Raw genomic sequence first — 18,970 nt, forward strand, 5'->3', positions numbered from 1 at the left:
CAAAAAAATCTTAAAAAAAAGTTTACACAGATTTGTGTAAATTTCTTGTATGTGGGTGTGCTTGGTGGTAACCACCCACTTGACTTCTGCAACCCAGCCTTAGAACGTTGTTGACGCTTGGGAATCATAATTATCATTTTCATCTCTCAATATTTTTTTATTTTGTAAACTTATTTTGGGTTTTTAAACTAAGCTATTTCTTTAACACAACTTAAAGTTGACCTTACCAGTACTTTGGTAGGAAAAAAAATTGCTGCTCATATGTTGTGGGAATTCACCTGTATGTTATTCCTTGGTGTATATTGTGTTTCTGATGACCAGAATGATTTGTTGTTTTTACGCTTTTATCTTGTTTATTATATATTGTCTGATATTTTTGACACACCTTGTTTTCTTCGACAGTAAAAAAGATGATCGAAGGTTTTATTTTATAAAAAGTAAATTTCATTGAAAGTTTTCTATAAAAAGTAAAATTTTACGAAAATTTGTAAAGAAAAAAAAAACGAAAATTTCTTCGAAAATTGTGAAGAAATTTCATCGAAAATTTTCTCTAGAAGGAAAATTTTGTATAACAAAGAAAATTCGAATCTGATTTCGAAAAATTCAGTCCCACACCATTGGTACACTTATTAAAGACTCTTTTTATTAGTTTAATTTTACACTATAGGAATTTCAATATAATAATTAGGGTTTTGGGGGACTTCCAGCTTAAAATTAAGGACATAAGTCAAAAATTTTCTGGCAACACTGATCATGAATCCCCTAATATAAATAAGAAAAGGCGCCACCTAGGTGTCAAATAACAAATTAGTTGGTTTTTAGTAACTGTATAACAATTGATTTTAAGTGGGTTGGTGTCTTTACTCGATTTTAAAGCAAACTTGAATTCGCCGGGTGTAACACTTTTATAATTGTTATAAATTTTTTATCATGAGGTTGTAAGAACTGTTAAAGGTGATTGTCTAGCCTATGTTGGTCTTAAGAATTATAGAGAGTAGAACAGCTACTGTAATCAGTGTTGCCAGAAACATTTTGACTTATATTAACAATCTGAGGATGGAAATCCCAAAATACCATCCCCGTAGTTTTCCCCCAAAAAATATAATGGTTGGGGGTAGAAATACAAGCCTGTGGATGCGGATTCATTTTCTAGTTCCAAGAGAAAATGTAAATTTAATCGGATGCGGCTGCGGACTTGTAGCCATTTTATTGTTTTTGTATTTCATTGTTTATTTATTAAACACATGCTTTTTGTTCAATAAAAGTACGAAAACATAAAAAATAAAATTGTTAAACTTCATTATTTCCCTCAAGTGTTCACTCTTTGGCCCATCTGATCTAATAAAACATTTAAAAAAAAACTCACCCTCTTTGCACCACTTGTTCGATAATTTTGTTTCTAGTTCTTTAAAGCCAACATTAGAGCACATGCCATCATCATCATTATTATTATTATCATCGTAATCATCTCATTCTCATTTAAACATTAAAAAAAATTACATATAAACACACACAAACACACCTTTAAAGTTTAAACTCTAAACATGAAGAAGAATGAACATAAAAAATAAGAAAAACAGTAAAAAAAACACAAAAGATAGATATTTAAAAAATACTTGTCTAATATGAAAAAAACATAAAAATTGGCGAAAAATATAAATAATAATAAAAAATACAAGAAGAAAAAAATAAACGCAAGAAGAGCGAGTGAAGACAATAATAAAAAATAACACATACGATTATTATAAATACTAGTGAACAGCAGCAATAACAAAAACAACAACTCGTTTCAACAAGTGATTTAGTGAGTAGTGTTACCAGATTAGGCGAATTTCTTTTGGAAGATTGCATAAAAAGGTCAACGCAACTATTTCTGCTATTCAATCAATTTTTAAAACCTGAATATCGAATATTTTTTATCAGGAGTACTAAATGTTAATACATACTCTCTATACTCAAGAATAATTACTGCAAATCTTGGTAACAGCATTAAGTCCAAACAAGTGGAAGGGGGAACACCCTCAAAACTTACGCTCATTGTTTTTAAGTCGTTTCTTGTCAAATTGAGAGAGACAATACCAAATGACTCTAATGATCCTCCGGGCGCATGTAACGTTAATGATCTTTCAATTTTGGTGTAATTGCACTTCGGGGAAAATATGGTCGCCTTTCCTTGATCAAACCAGAGATGTATATGATTTGGTACCACGGGAACCGCTAGCTCACATGTATATGATACGGTATGAATGTAGGTGAGCGCGGACTTTACCTAGAGTGAGTGTGGCGGATATTTTTCTCAGTGAGTACTTGGGATGAATGAGAAGTCTTCTGGTTTGAATGGTGAAGAATTTAAGGTATCTTATACATGTGATACAATTGAATTTTCCTTTAGGATTTAATATGTTCATTTACCACTGAGTAAGAACAAGGCTTTGGCTTATTTGATGGATTCGTGTTTGTTGCCAACACAACACTGATGACCAAGTGGTTGCAAACGTAAGTGATGTTTTTGCATCTCGGAAGCTAAGCAACGGGCCAGCAATGGTCTGAGATTTGGAAGCTCGATTACTTGAGCTAAGTGCTTGTATATGGACCGGCAGATCCATATTTGTAAGAGGCGCAAAGCGGCGGTGGTGAATCGTCTTATATGCTCACCCTGTGATTGTAAAAGTGCCAGCATGTCAGGTGTTCAAGTAAATCAATTGGACTTATGGACTCTAATGAGTTGATTATGCATCTAGTCTGCTACATCAGTTGCATTTCCATTTGTTACTGGATATTTTTGTTATAAAATAATAATTATTATTAATTATTAACCTTTTAATAATACCTTCTAATCTTATATATGGACTATATTTTGTAGACCAAGAATAAAAGGTTCAGAAATCAGCATGCATTGGTATAACAGATTTACTAAAAACAAGTCCTTTAGAAGCATTGAATACTATTGGCCATCTCTGTCTTCAATACTGTGAAGTTTGGATATCAAAACATTTGTACTTGCAAGTATTCTATTCTATTTAACTATAATACCCTGCAAAAGGACATTGCTAGAATGTTCGCAGTTAGATTTCTGTGCACGAAATTTGGAACCAGGATCTAAACTGTTTTGGAAAGTATTACTTAAATCTTAAGAAACCTTCTAATACTAACTAACAATGTCTGACTTAACAATACAGACTGGCAATCAGAAACTCATGAGATTACTTACAGATAATCTTCAAACATCCGCAGCAGATTTTGGTCTCCAAATATCTTTCAAATCCTTACAAGAGGTTGACTCACTGTAAAGTGTAGCATGTTTTGCCTAAAAAAAGTGGTCATGCAATAACGCAGCAAAACTTGATTATATTACTGGTGTGACAACAGTCTAGACACACAGAGACAAGACGCTTATAAGCTAAAAGGAAAATGCCGTAGAAAACCAAAAGCTCAAGATTCTCTTAAAGCTTTGCAATCAATTTTAAACTATTGATTTTGTTTTTTTTTAATTTGGGTATATCTTTACTTTCATTTTAAGGGAGATTGACTTTTATAACATCTGGCTACACTAACCGCGAACTAAAGACACACATACCACCACTGTAATAATGGTATGCATACGCTGTGGAAGACAAAAATTAAACGATTACTAGCAACAACGATGACGACTACAGCGATAATACGACTAACATAACAATGGGGAGTAAGCAGCCAAAAACTTAAGGTTTGTGTTCAAAGTCTTTCGTTTAATGAATTCAGTTGCTACGCGTTTGTTAACGAGAATGGTTGATTTGGTGGTAAAAAGTGAACAAGTGAAAAAATAATAAAAGAAAACAAGTGATTGTGTGTGAATATAATCGGGAATAGAAACTGTAAATTTATTAAAGAGTGATCAACAACAACAACGAAAACAAAAGAGAAAACCAACAACTAAGACTTAAAACATAAACTTAGAGTTTATTTTGTTTTTGTTGTTTTACTTTATTTTTCTACTTTTAATGAAAGTCAACTCTAAATACAATAAAAAAAAGAAAAAAACATACATACAAACAAAAAACAACAATAACAACAAGTGAGTGTAACAATAAAGAGAGTGTTAAATGTTAAACAAATGTGAATGAAGAAAACAACAAAAAAATATAATATTTAAATAAATAAAAAAATAATAATATTAGAAATAAATAGAAAATTTATGTTGAATTTGAAAACATCTTAATAAAGTGGTTTAAAACTAATTTTAAAATAAAAACAAAACATATACATAAACATTAAGTAAAAAAAGAATTAAGATTTGTTACTTATTAGCAAAAACACAAATTAGACATTAAACAAAAAAAAAATTAAATGATGTTGCTAAAGATCTTCTAATACTGGATTTTGGTTGTTTTTTATTCTTTTGTTGTTGGTTTATGGTTTCTAGTTTTTTGGGGCCATTAAGCAAAACTTTATATGAGTTAATGTTTAAAGCATCTTTTTCATCATCAGCTACTCTGTTATCGTCATCATCATCATCATTATTTGACAATATCTTCATCACATTAGATTTTTATTTAATGAGACCTTACGGTTTCTTTAACAAATTCTTTGACAAATCAGTGACGTTCTAAAAAACAACAAAATCTTCACAATTTTTAAATCAAATAAAAACCAACAGAAAAAAACCTTAAAAGCTTCTTATTGTAATCAACTAATAACAAAAATAATTCCGTAGGTTTTTGTCAATTCATTCGATTATTTCGCTTGTTGGTTCGTTTAGTTTTAGTGCTGCACAGTGGGTGAGATCTCAGCTAATAAAGAGATAAATTTAATATAAGAAAAACTACTTTGAGAAGTTTGCCTTTGTTTGCATTCTTTTAAAACTCTGTCTGTTCTCTTCTAAATTAATAAAAATTTCTTGTCATTCATTAATTACAAAATGGCACAAAACATTCCAATGAGCTTTTGTTATCATCATTTATGGATAATTTTTGTAACTGTAATCTTTTAATATTGTTGCTATTTCTTAATGAAAAAAAAATAAGTTTATTTTTAAACAAATATCATTTTTACAAGTTCATGTTTAAAATAAATTAATTACTAATGTAAACATAAATTAATTAAGTTAAGGTCATTAATTAACTAGTTAAAACTAGTTTAAATGATTATAACAGAATAAGTTTGTTTTGTAGCATATATATTAGTAGACATTTTATATTTCGAATTGAGAATTTTTACCTATTTTAAAGTATACCCCGTAATTTTAATGAGAATTATCCTGACTTGAGAAATATTCTTCTATTTATGGGTAACAAAACTTAATTGTAAAGTTCACAATCGGTGTTGTATGGTTGTATTATAGTATGTCGTAATTTTTATACCCTACACTACTATATTGGGGAGTAGAGTTTTCAATTATTTCTGTTATTATCTTCTTATTAGGTTAATCAGAACAACTTATTCTTCATTATAGAAACGTAATTAAGAAATTAATAAAGAAAGTAAGTTTATTATAAAAATATTTAATTTTAAATAATAAGTTTGTTAAATAATAAGTTTTTCTTAATCGGTTAATTGATATAAATTATTCGGTTTATTTGTTATTTGAAATTTAGACATTTTTATATATTTGAGCGTTTAATCGTCAAAAATTGATCGATTTACCGATCGATGAATAATCGTTTGAATACTCTAATGGGGAGGGTATTATACGTTTGTGCTGATGTTTGTAAGACTCAAAAATATTGGTCATATACCCACCTTAAAGTAAATCGATCGAGTCGGTTAAGACATGTCTGTCCGTCCGTCCGGCTGGCTGTACATGTAAAACTTGTGCGCCAGGTACAGGCCGCAATTTTGATGAATTTTGGACCAAACATGTTTGTTTGGTACAGGGACAAAGCCCTGGTTAAAATCGGTACATAATTTCACCTAGCCCCATACAACAGTACCTCCCGATTTGGGCTTCTTATGCCATAATAACGTATAAATATAAGTATAAATGATTTTCGTAATGATCGGCCCTTATTTGACCCCATACAAACCCCCCTTCACAAAATGTCTTAAACGTCTAAAAAACTAACTGTTATTTAAAAATATATCCTTTTCCAAATTAAATGAAGATCGGCCCATGTTTGACCTGTACTCCTATATAAAGCCTCATTTAGAATATTTTGTTTTTATCAATAAATTGCTTAAATACTTTGGATTTAAGGTAAAATTCAACATAAAAGTTTCTTTATGAAAAATAAAAATTTTTAAAATATACTCATGATGTAGGGTATTATATGGTCGGCCATGCCCGACTATACTTTCCTACATGTTTTATAAGTGATTTGTTTTAGTTTCAAAAAATTATATTTGAAAAATTTTTATGACATACAACGATACAACATCGATTATGAATTGGATATATCTGATTATTAAATTTAATAATAGTCATGTTCCAAATTCCATTTAAATATTTTTTAAAAAATTTTGATTATTCCGGAAATTGTTTAAGTTAAATTCTCTACAGGATTTTTGGACGTGCGATTGATTAGGCAAGTGTGATATTTTTATACAGAAAAAAGAAAAAAAATGTTGGCAACATTTTGTCTACAGATTTCAAAGTACACTTTGATAATTTTATTTAATAGAAAACCAATTATATCAAATCGAAATTAAATAATCAAATGATCTAACTCTAATTAATTTAATTATCATACTAAATCTAATTCTTAATAAACACCATTAACTTTAATTTACTAAAGAATAAATAAATAGTTTTTTTTCTTAAGTAAACAAATTAAACCATGAAATCCAATTGAAACCTCATTTCCATTTTATATACTAATGGAAACATCAATCTTAACTTAATTAATTATAATTATTTCTAATAATCTAGCTTTTTCTTATAAAACTTTAAGGCCCACTGTCTTTAATGTTTTGCCTATTTTTTCTTTTATATACAATTTTAACAGAAAAAATATACATATATACAACAATTTGCTACGGTTCTGAAAAAAATATCTAAAATGAAAAATGCAAAAAGTAAAAGATAAATAAATGTAAGAAAAAAAAAATAAATAAACCACATTCTTTTGGTTTCTTTAAATGCTGCTGCGGCTGCGGTTAACAGAGGCGGCTGTTGCTGCTCAAGAAAAAAAAACAAAATGATAATAATAAATAAGAATAAGTAAAAACCAAACCAATTTTGTGGCCTTCGATTCGACAAATTAAACAAGGCATCTCTGGCTAGTTAAAAGTTGTCTAGTTTAGTTTGGTTTCGTGGCATTCAATGGTTCTATTCACCATCTCGTAGTTCCGCTAACTTAACGTGTTACATCTCGTGTCTATCTTACTTTAGTTTAATAGTTTTTAGTAGCAGAGTTTAGTTTAATTTAGTTTTGATGTGATTTGGTTTCGGTTTTTCCTCTATCTTCCTCAAACAAACTTCATAATTGAATTTTTCATAATGAAGATGATGTTGATGACGTTGCAAAGAACATAATTAGCTTATTTAGCAAAATTTTGTTTTATACTGCTATTTTCTATTCTTTTCCATAATCCATAACAGGGATGTAAAAGTCTGTATTATTGTAGTTTTGTATGTACTTTTTGACATCCAAGCATATCTTAGTATTAGCTTATGGCTGTATTAGTCAATTAGTCAATAGATTGAGTCCATGAACCAGCCCATAGACTATCCATTGTACTATTTACAGACTAGTCACAGATTCAATAGACCAGACTAGTTATTTAGTAGTCAAAAGACTATTCAATAGACTAGTTAACATACTAGTCAATAGACTAGACTAGTGACTAGTTAATAAACAAAAGAGTAGTTAATCATCTACTAAATAAATTGGTCAATAGACTAGTCAATTGGTTAATCTAGAAATTGTTATTATACTATTACATAGAATGTACAATACACTAGTCTAAATTGTCAATAGACTAACCATTATATTAGCCCATAGACGAGACCATGGACTAGTCCGTAGACTAGGCCCCAAGTTGGCTATTAGAGACTAGTTAATAGACTAGACAAATTAATCAGTAGCAAGTCAATAAACTAACCAATAGACTAATACATGATCCATGACTATTTTTTACTTTTTTCGAGTTTTCCGGACAATTTTTTGACTTTTTTCGAAAATAGTGGACTTCGACCATTTTTGATTGTTCTATTATTCGAAAGTCGATTTATAGAACCCTAAACCGTACTTATCATATTATAAAAACCAATCTGGATTGATGCAAGAGTCAAAGATTTTGTGTCATTTTAAAATTTATATATTCCAAGTGTGAAAATCGACTTTTCGACTATTTTTTGATTTTTTTTCGACTATTTTATAGTTTTTGAATTTTTCCACTTTTTTTTAATTTTCGACTCTTTTCTACTCTTTTATACTTTTCTACCATTTTCAACTTTTTTCGACTTATCGGCTTTCCAAATTTTTGATTTTTTTACTTTTATTTACAAAATAGTCGACTTCGACTTTTTTCGGCAAAAAGTCGATTGTTCGATTTTTCTAATGTCCATTTATAGAACCCTTAACAGCACTTATCATATTATAAAAAACAATCTGGATTGATACAAGAGTCAACGATTTTGTAAAATTTTAAAATTTCTATTTTCCAAGTCTGATCTATAAAATGTAAAGTGCATTTGGCCAAAACCGTTTCTTTTTCTTCTGTTCTCTATCACTATATTTCTTACTCTCTCAGTTGAAAAAAAGAAATAGTAAAACAAGCCTCAAGTGCAAAAAAAAAATATTATTCTTCTAAAAAAAAAAAAAAAAAAAAAAAACAGCGCCATGCTACTCTTGCAGCACTACCAACAACAACATTATAATAATGGCCTTTCCATGCTGGAAACCACATACCAACCAAGTCAAACAAGCAACCAACATCCAAGTTACTCCCCCTCCCCCTTTTGAACTCTCTTTATCTAGTTTATTTACTCTTATTTAAGCCAAACAAGCAACTTTATGTTTTTTCTTCTTCTTCTCAGTTTCTTAAACAATAAAAAATAAACAACAACTACAATAATAATAAGAAAAAAATATTTCGTAGTTTTTCTCAGACTATTTTGAAATTTTGTGAAAATTCAACAATAAAGTTAGAAAAAAATCTTAAAAATACAACAGCAACAGCAGCAGCAAAAAAGCAACAACAGCACACTACTACTGCATCTATAACGTCAACAACAAGAGCAACAACAAATACTTTTAAATCTATCTTATATACTTTGGATTTTTCTTTGGCGGGTAAGTTATTCATCCATGAATTGTTTGAAAAAAAAAACGAGGGCAGTTTGAAAGAGCTTTTTTTATATCATAAATCATAGACAAAATTATTACATTAATAGTTCATGCAAAAATTAAAATAAGTTGGCTGCAGTTTTTTCTAAAAAAGTGGAACTACTTTAAGCATTCTGTGCGTCAAGGCATTCTTGTATTTTCAACTTTTAGCATACAAATACACTGATTCCATTTTTTGGACAATCGCGTATAATGCGAGAAAGCGTACAACGCTTGGTGTGGACCTCCAGCTTAAGAAATAATTATATCGGAAAGAAACTCAGTGATCTAATGGAACGAGATATACTTCATATTAAAAGGAATTAAATAGACGTTAATATTTTTTACCTTATAAACCATTTGTTTATTTTTAACAAATTTTCAAAACAACCCTCGTCTAACATTTCATTTTCTTGTTTGCCAAAATTATTATCCAAAGCTCTACAACTCTAGTGAAAAACGACTTTTTTTTGTGTGTAACTTGCACAATGGAAAACTAGTTAGAAAATTACGGTAGGTCAAAACCAACTAAATTATACCTTACACACTGCAGCCGCAACAAAAACATAAACAATAAAAACAACAACTAAAAAATTCTCATAAAATATGACAGTTGGTGGCAATAATTTTTAATTTGAAAATTTTTTTATAAAATTAAAAAAAACAACGAAACTGCACACTTAAATTGTAACAAGTATAACAAGTCAAATGGAAATTTACTATTATTACCCCTTGGTAGTCATAACAAGCCCCCGTTTAAAATTATTATAAAAAAACAAATATTTTTAAATATTTGTGGAGACTCTATGGCGTTGTTTAACTATTTATTTCGTTCGGCTCATAGTTTAGCGTAGTTTTTTTTTTTGTAATATTGTAGAATTACAAAAAAATAAACAAATTTCTCACCATTGATTTTTTTAAATTTGTAAACAAATTATGTATTATTAAATTGAAATATAAATTATTTTAAATTATTTAGTTATTTTTTGTATGCTATTATAGATTAGTTTTTAGTAGTGATCTATAGTCTGTAGCCATGACTAGATCATTCAATGATAGAACATACATATGTAGATCACTCCATATTCAATCTATAGTCCAGATTAAATATTAGTAAATAGTTAAGACTATAGAAAATTTCATAGTCTAAATGAAAGATCAGCCTATAATAAAGACAATATGTGAGTCTATAATTGAGAAATTAGACCAGACTTCAATCAAGGCAAGTGTTCAGACTATAGTCAAGTCTTTAAATCAGTCTATTGTAAATACTCTAGATCACTCTATAGTCAAGACAATAAGTCAGTTTATAGAATTGTGTAGATAGTCTATAATCATGGCAAGAGATCAGTATGTAGTCAAGACTATTAAATCAGTCTATAGTTTATACTATAGATCACTCTAAAGTCAAGACAATAAGTTAGTCTATAGAATAGTGTAGTTCAGTCTATATTGAGGAATATTGTTCACTATATAATCAAGACGATAGATTAGTTTATTGTCAAATTTATAACTAAAACTGTAGATCAGTCTATAACCAATACAATATCGATGGATATGCAGTCAAGACAATTGATTACTCTTCAATCACGTCAAGGGTATAGATCAGTCAGGGCTGTTCATCATTCTGTAGTTGATCCTATAAATAAGTCAATAGTTGTCAAGATTACTCTGCAGTCACGTCAAGAGTATAGATCAGTCTATATTCAGGACTTTTAATCATTCTGTAGTTGATGCTATAAATTAGTCTATAGTTCACAGTTTGAATCACTCTTTAATTAAGAATATATATCAGTCTGTTGTCTACACTATAAATCATTAAGTCTATAAAACAGTCTAGATCAGCCTATGGTGAACATTATAGATCAGCATATATCTTATGATCAAGATTATAAATCATCCTAAAGCCAACATAAAGTCAAGGCTATAGATCAGGCTATAGTGAGAAATATTAATCACAATATAGCCAAGTATATTGTCAAATCTTTAATCAGATAATTGATGAATCTACAGTTAAGTCAATACTATAGATCTGTTTGTAATCGACACTATAATTTAGTCTATAGTTCAGATTATGGATCATTCTCAGTACTTAATACCAGTGTGTTGTTGACTCTGTAAATCAGTCTATAGTTGAGAATATGTAACACTCTTTAGTATAGTCTATAGAGCAGTCAATAGTCTACAGAAACATCAGTTTATACCCAAGACTCTTGAGTCAAGAGTATAGTCTGTACTCAAGATTATATTTTAGTATATAATCAAAACTATAGATTTCACAGTAGAACTGTACAGAAGTGTAAAGATCACTTCATATTCAAGATAGTTTTGAAAAAGTTGTTTTAATATAAAGAATTTGACAGCCTCACTTAAAGAGAATTAAGTGCGATATTAAACCTTGCATTCAAAGTAATAAAATCCGAGTGCCCCAAATCCCAAAAAATCCTAAATCAAGGTAAAATAACCCATCATTTGTTTATATTTCTGATGAAATCTGTGATATTTTATTTTAAAACTTAAGATATACCCTTCACTCAGTCAATCAAGGTGTGTTTAGTACAAAATTTATAAAAAAATTTCTGAATGTTTCATTGTTTTAAACATAAAGTTTTTTTTGTTTATTGTTTCGAGATGATGATATATTGATTAAAAGAGTAAAAACAACAAACAAAAATATAAATATGAATAAAAAAATATTTTAAATAAAGACGCTCATCAACTTGCGTAATTTTTGTTTTTAAATAAAAATTTCAGCTAAAATATAATCAATGTTAATTTTGTTAAGAATATTTAACACAAAACTCAGTTACAATAACAAATAACGCTGAAAGACGTTAATATGAGAAGCTGTTTCCAAAAAGGAAAAAAATATATATATAAATATTAAAAATGAACTCACACTAATGGCATCTTTAACGAAAATTTTTAAACAAAAATCTTTTAATTTAATAAAACAAGTTTATAAACCACAAATTGAAAAAAAATCTGAAGTTTTAATATGAAATTAGTATTTATTAAAAAATATATGTATAAAAATATAATAAAAATTAAAATTAATGTGAACATTGTCTTTTAAAGCGAGTACAGGTTAAGAAAAAAAAAATATATATATATATATATATATATATATATATAATATATATATATATATGTATATATATATATATATATATATATATATATAATATATATATATAATATATATATATATATATATATATATATATATATATATATATATATATATATATATATATTATATATATATATAATATATATATATATATATATATATATATATATATATATATATATGTATATATAAAATGACCTTGGTGCAAAGTTAACTGGTAATTTTTTAGTATTCTCCTCCCTCATTCTTAATTATTATTTTCTTAATATTCACCATCATTTGTAACAAATCAGTGGGAATCTAGAAGCCAGTGTTGTTGTTATAGTGAATTTTGCACAATTTTGTAAGACCAATCAAAACTTGACTAGATTGTAGACTGTAGACTGATCTACAGTATAGATTATACACTGATCTTTAGCGTAGACTGTAGACTAATCTATAGTGTGTAGACTGTAGACTATAGACTGATCTATAGTCTATTGCGTAGATTATAAAATGATCTATATATAGACTTTAAACTGATCTGTTGTGTAGATTGATCTATAGTATATAGTGCATACTATAGACAGACTATAGACAGTGCAGACTATAGACTATAGAGATATAGTTTTACTAAAGACTGATCTATAGTACAGACTATAGACTTTAGACTGATCTATAATGTTGATTATATACTGATCTATAGTGTAGACTTGAAACTGATACATGGTGCGGATTATAGACTGATCTATATTGTAGACTATAGACTTATCTTTATTTCAGAGTATGGACTGATCTATAGTGTAGACTATAGACTGATCTATAGTGTAGACTATAGACTGATCTATTGTGTCGACTATGACAGATCTATAGTCAAAAATTTAAACTTTAGACTGACTTATATTTCAGAGTATAGACTAATCTATAATCTAGAGAATAGACTGATCGATAGTGGTGACTAGAAACTGATATATAGTCCACATTATAAACTGATCTATTGTTGAAACTATAGACAACTCAATTTTTAATGATCTAATTAATAGTCTAAAAAAATGACAGGCTTATACTCCAGACTATAGACTGAAATGTAGTTATGACTTTAAACTGATCTATAGTGTAGCCTATATATTGATCATTTTCTTGAGTCACTATAGATCTAGTGAAGACTGTAGATTATTTCCACTATGCTGTCAAAATTATTAACTGATCTATATTCAAAAGTATAGACTGATCTATAATACTGACTATAAATGATTAATTGTTTAGACTATAGACCGATCTGTTGGACTAGAGACTAATCTGTTGGTCTCTATAGATCAAACAACAAATATATATTCAAATTAGCTTCAATTCAAAATATTAGAATTCATAACTCGTTTTTTTTTTTTTCAAAAAAAAAAGAGAAAAAATATACATATTTATATAAAAATTCTTAACTCGCAAAAAATTCTTAACTACCTACATACATATAAGGATAATTAAATTTTTGAAATGTCAAACTAACTCTTAAGCAAACACACACACACCTTAAAACATTTTATTTTTTATCTAAATAAAAAATTTAACCATTTATAATAAAAAAATAATTATGCATAAAAATCAGAAAAAAATATAAACAAAGAAATATTAATGATTGTCTAATAACAATCATAGCAAAGCAAAGAAAAAACAACAATTGAAACAGAAAAAAATTAAAAGTAAAAAAAAATTGATGAAGAGGAAGTTAAAAGAAAAATCGCAAAAATGTATTTTTTCTTTCTTAATATTAACACCATTAAGGTGAAATACAAGTACGAATGAGTATCTATGACTACATAAAGTCTTAGATACTATATCTGTATCTAAATGTTTAATAGTCTCAGTATATTATATATAAATAGTATTATCCAGGCCAAACATGGCTTAAAGTTGTATACAACATGATGATTTTATTTTTTTTGGATTTTTCTTTCAAACGAACATTTAAAATTAAGTTGTGTTGCTGGTATTGATTATTTTGTATTTTGTTTTAATTAAATAATTTTAAAATTATTAATTTGTTTGTTAACGGGTAATGGATTTTAGAGAATTTTGAGGTGGCTAATTATTATGTTGTATAACAATTTGCTTAAATATAAAAACAATTAAATTATTTAATAAAAAATTTATGAAAAAGTTTAACAGTAGGTTGTTTTTGTGTTTTGTATTTTTTAGTTTTGCATGAGTGCATCTTAAAATGAAATTTATGAAAATTTGTTAAACGCCCTCTCAAATATTTTGCAGTTTTTTTTGGAAGGATTTGCTTTGAATTGTTTATGGATGGAGTTTTTTTGTTGTTTTGTTATTTTGAAATTTTTATTTATTAGAGCTATTAGTGTGATTTACGAAATATAAAATTTAATCTAGTTTTAAAATCTTATTGGATTGTATTATAGATCAGTCTATAATAAAAAGTAAAGATTAGTCAAGACTACAGATTAATCCATAGTGACTTCATTAGATTATTCTATAAAAAGTCTAAAGATCTACCAAGATTATATGCTCTTCTATAGAAATGATCATAGATCAGTTTACAGCTAGGACTAGAGATCCCTCTATAAGTAGATCAAAGTATAGTTAGGACTATAAATAAGTGAAGACTATAGATCTTTATAATCATGACTATAGATCACTCTAGATTAATATATAATGAAGACTTTAAACTAATCTATGATAGTCAAGACTTTAGATCATCCTATTATCGGCAGCAATAGGATAATAAGTCTACAGATTTTACTTTAGATCAGTCTATAGTCTAGGCAAAAGATCAATCTATATTTTAAAGTAAGTCCATAGTATACACTATAGATCCGTTTTAAGTCATGGCTATATTTCAATATATAATCTGAATAAATTAGTCATTTGTCTAGAATTTAGACTATATATCAGATCATTAAGAATTGATCTGCGTATAGTCTCTACTATAAATATATCTATAGTGTGAACTATAGATCAGTTTATAGCCAACACTTTTGGTCAGACTTTAGATTCCAGACTAAAGACAAATATATAGTCTACACTATTGATCAATTTTAAGTCATGACTATAGCTTGGACTATAAATCTGTCATTTTTCTAGACTATAGATCAGATCATATAGATTTTAGCTGTCTATAGTTGGATGTATAGAACAGTTTATAGTCTAAACTATATATACGCATATATTAGAACTATAGATTAGTCTATGTATTAGTTTATAGTTAAAAGGTCTTCAGAAAATACTATAGATCTCTATACTCAATACTATATATAACACTTTAGTTCTGACTTTAGTCGGAACTGTTCAGTCTAGTCGGAACTGTTCAGTCTACAGACGGGATTGTAGATTAGTCTGCAATCGGTAATGTATAGTCTACAGTACGGACTGTAGATCAGTCGGCACTGGAGATTAGTCTATAGTTCGGACTGTAGATCAGTCTACAGTCAGTAACCTACACTATCCATCAATAAAATCTATGGATCAAAATTGTTGCTATAATTTGTTTTTAAGGTCATTCCAAATTCAATAAATTTTAAACAAATAACAAACATTTGCAAATGTATATTTAAACAGTTTTCTTGTAATATTTGGTAATTATTGTTCAAAAAAACTCTCATATCATAAATGTTAATATAAAAACACTTTAAATATTTAAAATGACTCTTCAATGAATTGCAATTCAATTACTATAACCCACATAAAATGCTTTCGAAAATAAACCTTTTTTTTAAAGGTCCCCCCTTATATGTATGTATATGCATAGTAATTGAACTTTCAATCAATATAATTAATTTAAATCACGTCTAAAAAGACCTTGTAAATTTTAAATAACAAGACAAAAAAATGTTAAATTTAAAACCATTGTTTTTAATTGAAATCTTTTTTTAAATTTTTTTTCGCACATTTTGAAATTTATTTTTAATTTACAAAAAAAACTAACGGTTTCTTAAAAATTATTTAAAACAGATATTAATCTTGAACTACATACTTAAATACTCAAAGAAATACAACAATAAATAAACAAAAAATATAAATAATTTTTATGAGTCTTTTTTGGTTTTTTGACATTTGATAGACAGTTTTAACTCACAGACTGGGTGTTATTTTGTGTATTAGTTTCGGAAATATTTATTGTATTAGTTTTCTTTGTAAGTAAATTAATTTTTTGTTTATATTTTTTTAATTTTCGCTTTAGTTTTTGAAAGAAAATTTATTTTTCATAGCAATTGCAAATAAAGTTTTGTAATATCACTTTTTTGTCATTTTCTTCTTCTCCCTTTTTTTTGTAAATCTCTTGACCTGACATGTTTGCATCATTTTGATTATGACTATAATTAGACTTAAGTAATAATTTAGATTTGGCAACACAATTCTCTTAAGTTTGACAACACTTGTGCAATGAGCTTTAATGGCATCTTCTTCCTAATATTAGAGTTTCCAGTACAATTTTTAAAATAAATATCTAGAGAACTTTTACGAGAAATATTAGTTTACAGTCTAGACTCTAAACTATAGATCACTTAAGATCAGCCAATAGATTAATCTTTAAATCATTCTATTGACTAATCTCTATTATAGATCAAATCAGTCTAAAGTCTCGACTACAGATCAGATTTAAGATTAGTCTATTGTCTATCATATAGATTAGTATATTGTTTAGACTATAGATCAGTTTATAGTTTAAACTATAGATTAGTAAATAGTCTAGATTTTAGATCAGTCTATAGTCTAGACTCAGACTATTTTAGTCTAAAGATCAGTCAGTGCTTTAATCTACAAGTCTAAAGTCTAAACCGTAGATCAGTCTATATACTAGACTAGAAATCAGTCTATAATCTAAACTATGCTTTAGATCAGTCTATAATCTATACTATAGAACAGTAAATAGTCTAAACTATAGATCAGTCTATAGTCTAGACAACGGATTACTATATGGCCAATACTAGAGATTAGTATATAGTATAGATTAAAGATCAGTTTAAAGCCTACACTATAGATCAGCTATGGACCACTTTAAAGTCTAAATCATGGATTAGTCTATGGTCAAGATCATCAATAGTGAACTGTTTTCTTAGATATTTAGAGGAAAAACGATTTTTTGCTCCAACTATTTTCTGGCAACTCTGTTAATAAATTACTGTTGCATTTCCATACACTCTTCATCTGGCAACTTTTTTGTTCTTTGTATCTTGCAATAAACTTTAATGCATTTTATAATTAATTCTCATGCAATTCTTATAACTTTAATCACAATCTTGTGTACGCAAGCGTCAAATAAATACATATACTTGACACTTGGAAAATGTCGTGGTGTGGTGGTGATTTTAAAGTTCTTTCTTAAAACATTATTTATTTTTAATCTCACCTTGCATCAATCACGTCAGTTTTAACCGGTTGGCAACGCCACTAACAAGTTGGTCCAATGGCACATAAAACGAACAATATATTTAAAACACGAATGCGAATGAATATACAACGGATTTTATTTGTTGGCATTTCAGTTTTAATCTAAACAAGATTAAAAATAAATAAAATAAAAAGTAAACATTTTTATTACAAAGTATTAAGTAAAAATGACATACTCCATCCACGGCATGTCGTATGTACGAACACCACTTTCAATTCTCTAATTGCATTAAATTTTTCTTTAATTCGTTCATTGATACGTCTTTTAGCTGTAAATGTTTAAATAACAAACAACCTGGTCAGCAGCAGTCCAGTCCATCAACCACAGCCATAGTGCACCTAACAAAATGTTTTAAATTCACTTTCAAAAAAAGAAATTGAAAATATACGAAGTATTTAGTTTTAAAAGTATTAAAACATTTGAAGCATTTTTTTATGTAAAAAAAATCATTTAATTAAAACCAAGTTACTAGTTCGTTTTTGTACAATATTTCATTTAACCAGTTTTCTATGATTATTTAACAATTAATATATAGACAATAACAAAAACGACTATTTTAACCGTTTTTATTAAATAAATTGTTTTAAAGCAAAAATAAAATACCGTTACCATCACTTATCTACCTGTTAATGGAGAGAGATACGTAAATAAATTAATAAACAAATTAATGGCAAAAAAATAAACATTAAATAAAAAGTAATTACATGCATATAAAGTCATTTTCATTGGTGGCTTCATCTTATACGAATAGACACCTTTTACTTAATGATTAACTCTATTTCTATATTACTTTACCAAGAGTAAATGTCGATACTTTATATAGGAAAGATAGTTTTTCAATACATGATGATCAAAAGGGTTCTTTTTTGTTTGAACTTAAAACAAATTTGTTAAACATTATAATCTTAAACCACCAATTGCTAGTAAGATCAGCAAACAAATCTTAAATTGTAACGTCATTACTATTAATAGATCCAAGTTTTACGCAATTACTTCTATTCGCGATCATATAGTAAAATTATTTCTCATAGATCAACATTAATTTTTAGATATTTTATAGTTTTTGATCTAATCTATATCAGTTACTAGATCAGCGATCAAAGTTGTAATAGGTGCGACATTACAAGAACTCAAATCAATCAATAGTCTAGACAAAAGATCAGTCAATAGCCTAGACTTTTAATCATTCTATAGTCTAGACTATAGCCC

General features: G+C 27.7%; 1 protein-coding gene across 1 annotated transcript in view; it reads left to right on the plus strand.

Annotated features, from left to right (window-relative positions):
* The first annotated feature begins 8,972 nt into the window (after nucleotides 1-8,972).
* The window catches only part of LOC111691110 (zinc finger CCCH domain-containing protein 13), a 41,641-nt gene continuing 31,643 nt past the window's right edge, over nucleotides 8,973-18,970 (plus strand). The window contains exon 1 of the mRNA XM_023453753.2: nucleotides 8,973-9,212. The gene's annotated coding sequence lies outside the window, so the exon portion shown is untranslated. The remainder of the gene's footprint in view (nucleotides 9,213-18,970) is intronic.

This window comes from Lucilia cuprina, chromosome 3, assembly GCF_022045245.1.
Source record: "Lucilia cuprina isolate Lc7/37 chromosome 3, ASM2204524v1, whole genome shotgun sequence".
Classification (NCBI taxonomy): Eukaryota; Metazoa; Arthropoda; class Insecta; order Diptera; family Calliphoridae; genus Lucilia; species Lucilia cuprina.